Consider the following 6,000-nt stretch of genomic DNA (forward strand, 5'->3'; position numbering starts at 1 on the left):
GTTATCCTGGATCACCTGGGGTTAGATCCCGAGGCTTACCGCGTCCGATTTAGAAAGGAAAGAGGAGTGGCTGGGGAAAACCCCAAAACCCTATATCTCAGACTGAAGATGGCGGCAGAAAAATGGTTAAAGCCAGGCCAAAGAAGTAAAGAGGACGTGATGGACAGCATAGTGTTAGAACAATTCATGGAGGCGTTGCCTTACGGTACCCAAAGATGGTTACGCCAACACTCGGGTTTAACTGTAGCCCAAGCGATCGAAATGGCTACCAATTATGCCCGAGCCCAACCAAGAACTTTCGCTTGGGAATCAGAAAAAACCAGCAAACCACCGGTGACCATGAGAAGTGATAAAAAGAAACCGGAGCTACCCCCTCCTGTCAGACAAAAACCGTTGAGGGTGGTTAACGTCCCCTTTAAAGGTCCCCAGTGCTTTGAATGCGGGGAATGGGGACACATCGCTCGGATGTGTCCAAAAAGAAAAACGACTGAAGAACCAATGGAGGTTGGCTACATACCCCGAGCTGTCATGTACTCTGCAGAAATGGGCCCCTCTTTCTATGTACGTATCCGGATTAATGATACCAATATACGGGGGTTGTTAGACTCAGGGTGCCGACAATCTGTAGTACAGGAGAAACTGATTCGGCCCACACAGATTATACCTAATGAACAAGTACACATAAGGTGCGTCCATGGTGATGTGCGACCTTACCCTGTAGCTCAGTTGGTTATTGAACCTCAGAATAGACCCCCAGTGCAAATCAAAGTAGGGGTTATAGCCACCCTGCCGGAAGACATCATTTTGGGCGTTGATAACCCCGACTTTATGTCCCTCTTCCAAGAGAAGTTGTCAGCCCAGGCCAAAACAGCAGCTGCTTACCTAGTAAAGGAACCATGGGTACTGGATAGGAATTTTAGATTTGCACAGGCTAATGACTCCACACTGCTGAATGCTTGGGAAGCCGCACATGTGGCACAAACTCTCACTTCCCCGATGTATCCCAGATTCATAATCCAAAAGGATTTACTGTACAGAGAAGGAAAGGCAGGGGATGTCCTTCAGTTAGTAGTGCCGTCTGCCTTTCGGGAACAAATCTTGTATTACGCCCACTCACATCTCACAGCAGGTCATTCAGGGGCAGAAAAAACCACCCAGAACATCGTAAGACATTTCTTTTGGCCAGGCCTGTACAAAGAGGCGGAATCATATTGCAAGAAATGTGCAATCTGTCAAAAGAAAAACTTGACACGTCCTCAAGCTGTCCCAATGCAACCTATGCCCCTCATAGGAAAACCGTTTGAAAGAGTCGGGATGGATCTTATCGGACCCTTACCCCGTTCTTCCAGTGGTCATACATATGCCCTGGTCATAGTAGACTACCATACTAGGTTTCCTGAGGCTTTTGCATTAAAGGCACCCACTACCAAGAACATAGCGGACAAAATGGTTGAGTTGTTCGCGAGAGTAGGATTCCCAAAAGAGATCCTTACTGATCAAGGAACCCCTTTTGTATCAAAGTTAATGAGGGAAGTATGTAAACTGTTAGATGTACATCAAATCAAAACCTCAGCATATCATCCACAGACGGATGGCCTCGTGGAGAGGTATAACCACGCTAGACCTCACAAAAGGTTACTGGCAAGTGCCCCTGAGAGAGGAGGACCGGAAAAAGACCGCCTTTGCCACAGAGGAAGGACTTTACGAAATCAATGTCCTACCCTTTGGCTTACATGGTGCACCAGCCACCTTCCAAAGGTTAATGAACCGAGTCCTCTCAGACCTGAAGCAGTATTGTTCCGTCTATCTGGACGACATTGTTATATTCAGTAAGACCTGGGAAGAACATCTGAGACATGTACAAAACGTCCTACAAGCCCTCAAAACCGCAGGTTTGCATGTTAATGCAAAAAAATCTAGAGCAGCATTTCCCAGGGTGAAGTACTTAGGTTTTCTATTAGGTGAGGGGGTCATAGCTCCCCAAGAAGAGAAAATCAGGGCTATAATGCAGACCCCTTTCCCATCCACCAAAAGAGAAGTGAGGGGATTCCTAGGCCTCATTGGGTACTACAGACGCTTCATAGAGAACTTTGCTGCTAAAGCCAGTCCCTTGACAGACCTACTCAGCAAAGCGTCCAAACCCTCTCAGTTGAAGCAGCCGTCCAAGGAGGCTAGGGAGGCATTTGAGGCTCTCAAAAGAGCGATCACTACAAATCCAGTGTTGATACCACCTGACTACAACAAAGAATTTTCCCTGGCTACAGATGCCTCCGAGGTAGGGATTGGTGCTGTGTTGTCCCAGGAAGGGGAGGACGGTACCGAACACCCTGTACTGTTCCTAAGCCGCAAGTTGCACCCCAGAGAAAGGAAGTACCCTACCATTGAACGGGAATGTTTGGCTATTAGGTGGGCTGTAGATAAACTGAGGTATTATCTGGAAGGCCGTCCATTTGTACTCTATACAGACCATGCTCCCTTGCAATGGATGCAAAGGAACCTCTCCCTCAATCCCAGGGTCCTCAGGTGGTCCTTGTTTTTGCAACCCTTCTCTTTTGTAATTAAACACCGCAAGGGGAGGGACAACGCTAATGCGGACTTTTTGTCTAGATCACCCCTTCTCCCCGATCGGGAGAATCCAGGGGGGGAGGTGTGTAGCGAGGTGACCGGGACAGTTCCCAACAGTAAGGGCGGCAGTGAAGTTTCCTGGTGGTCTGTTCATGACGAGGATATGGTTGCTCCTTCTTCACAGGACGATCCTTTTGCCTGGGGGAGCCCGTCGCAAGAAATACAACACGGCCCCTTTAACTGGCCGACGGAACAGGACGCCGGGACTGCCCATCGTGACGTATCCTTCATCGCATTGGATAAATCCCCGGAAACTTGGAGGTCGGGGTGTGACGTCACCGACTCAGGAGGAGGCCGCGAGGAGGAAGAACGCCGGAGAGAGGAGGAGAACGCGACGCCAGGACGAGAAGCAGACGAGGCTGGGAGAGAAGAGGCTCTGTCCGAAGAAGACGTGCCAGGAGGCCAACGAGACCGCGCAGCGCCGTGCCGCATTCCCGAGGGAGGAGTGTGGCTACGACAGGTACGGGATCGATTCTCGAACTGGGTGGGAAGGCGGGGACATTCACCCGCGGTAAAAAGAATCTCAACCCTTTAGTTTCCTGCACTACCCTCCCCGTGGTAAAATACCCTCCCTCACGCCTGTCACTTAGCCGCAGTTAACAACTAGAACACTGGAAGGTGTCCCTCACTCCCTGGTACCCCGGAAAAGAAAAGTATAGGACGTGGCAGTAATTGGTCCTTTTCTGTGTTTTGTTTCCGGTAAAACTGGCGCGAGAGGTGCCTTGGGAAGAAGCGCTATCCTGACCTGAGACGCTATAGATGAAAGAACACCCCTCCACAGTCAGCAACACGGATCCTGCCGGTTTTGCAAGAGAAAGACTCACTTTACGCAAAAAGAAACTTTATGTTAAAATAAAACCCTCGTTTCCAAGACCCCGTGTCCAGTCCATTCCTGACCCCCCTTTACAATTCGGTAAGTATGTTTTTTTCCCTTTTAGTGTAATGTTTAATTTATTTTTACACACTGCCGGGCAGTGTGAGAAATTCGTGCTGCCTTCAGCCTCAACTCCAGAGCTCTTAATCATAGCCTGTTATAAACACTGGTTAAGATGGTGCACTATTGAGTGCTTCGGGGTTGCTCCTAAGGGTATTCTGGACTGCCCTCTTGAATGCCCCACTACTTTTAAAAGGGATCAGCTGCCACTACCCAGGGTACCTACTATTATGGAAAATTGGACATCAGCCTTTTTGTTCTATGCCAGTATTTATTGCGAGAAACATCAGGACAGAGATATTACAATATTCAAGTATATTGCTATCATCAGGAAAACTCAGATGCATTTTGGTTCTTTTACACAACCACCGGAACTCCACGTACTGCAAGTGGCCTTCCTGTAACATACTTGCCCTTTCAGTATCGCCCGCGCAATAGGGGGCAGCGAATTGTGCAAGAGGACAAAGACACAATGTGGGGCATGCTGGAACTCTAACAAAGGGTTTTGTCCAAGGCTGCTCTGCAAATTTAAACACAAATGCTCTAAGTGTGGAGGTAGACACCCCATTGCACAATGTTACACAATGGCCTGTCTGGGAGATCAGTGGAGAACACCCTCGGTGAGGGGATATCAGGCCTCACCAAAGATCTCTTACACCGGTTAAGGTTTCTAAACTCACCCAGTTGCTGAAGACGTACCGTTATCGAGAGGCAGCTTTGAAACTCGAGTGGGGTTTTAAAGAAGGTTTCTGATTAGGTTATCAAGGCCCTAGGGAGAAAAGTTGGGCAGAAAATGTATTATCTGCAAAAACTTTAAAACCTATTGTTGCAAACAAACTGGAAAAATAGGTTAAGGAAGGAAGAATTGTAGGTTCCTAATAAGAAGGAGGGGGACTTTAGACTGATTCATCACTTATCCTTGTCAGAAGGGTCGTCTGTAAATGACTTCATTGTGACTGAGGACACAAGGGTGGCTTACACCTCTGTAGACAATGCTTTGAAATTGATAAGGCAGAGTGGTGAAGGTGGTGAGTTACTCAGATGTGACATAAAATCTGCTATTGCCAATACATCTGTCTGATTTCCACCTTTTGGGCATGCAATTTGGGGGGGGGGGCTATTTATGTGGATAGAGTTCTACATATGGGCTGTGCTATATCCTGCTCACTTTTTGAGACATTCAGCACATTTTTTGCAGTGAGGTTTTTCTAAAATCACTGGATGACTTTTTGTTTATTGGACACAGGAATACAGGTAAGTGTCAGAGAGCTTTACAGCAATTTGAAGAATTGTCAGGGGAACTAGGTGTACTTTTAGCCATGGAGAATACTCAAGGCCCAGATACGGTTTTGACCTTTTTGGGCATTGAGTTAATTAGTTGCAGCTCTACAAAGTGGTTGAAATACGACAGTTTCTAAATGAGGTGATTGGCATGAGACTTGACTTAGGAAAAGTACAGAAGCTTTCAGGTTTCATGAACTTTGCGAGTAGGGTGGTGAGAAGAGGTAGGACGTTTTGTTGAAGATTAGACATGACAGTGTCAGGAGCAAGCTTAACTCGCCTCAAAGTGAAAGTTTAATTGGCAGTGAGAGGTGATTTATGCATTTGGAGCACATTTTTGGAAGAATTCAATGGGGTTTCCATGTGTTTTATTGAAGACCAAACCATTTGGCAGCTACAACTTTTTCCAGCTGTATCTGGAGTGAATGGTTTTGGCCTTTTTTGGGAAGGTAGATGGAGTGCTGAGCATTGGTTGAGACAGGGAAGAAGCATTACCTTTTTTGCAGTTTTTAGGTCTCGTCCCTTGCGCAGGCGAGCCGTTTTGTAGGGGGTTTAGAAACAGACCCTGGAATCACACACGCTCATGCGTGTGCTTTTCCTTTTGGGTTCCGATATTGGGCTTTGTGTGCCTGTGTTTTTTTAACAGAGCACACAATAGGCCAAAGGCGAGCGCATTGCTCCGTCCATGGCCTATTGGTGTCTGTTACGCGCACCAAAGCCCATATGTCTTCAATTATTGTGCCCAGACAAGGGCGCAATAATTGAAGACATATGGCTCGCAGTGGCCCGCGCGCGCACCACTCGCGGGAGTTTTTTTGTTCGCACCGCTTGTTACTTAAGTAAAGTTCTGTATTTGAGTGTAACTGGTCCTTTGGCGTTGAAACCCTATTTACCTCAGGGCACACAGCCCCTCATTTTGAAGAAAAAAATCAGTTTGTTCTTTAATCATTGGGAAGCACATATTAGCAGTTACTTCATTGGACTATATGGCGATCCCCCAAGGTAAATGGACCCTCGTGGGATGTACTATGGCAGTGTTCGTGCAAGCCCTTTATTCACAACACCCCACTTGACCCCCAGCTCGGTTCACAGCAGCCTGTAAACCAAACCGTCGCAGCTCGCCTGGCAGTTTAAGTACAATAATAGTGTCAGTCCCAGCA

This window comes from Lissotriton helveticus, chromosome 4_1, assembly GCF_964261635.1.
Source record: "Lissotriton helveticus chromosome 4_1, aLisHel1.1, whole genome shotgun sequence".
NCBI lineage: Eukaryota > Metazoa > Chordata > Amphibia > Caudata > Salamandridae > Lissotriton > Lissotriton helveticus.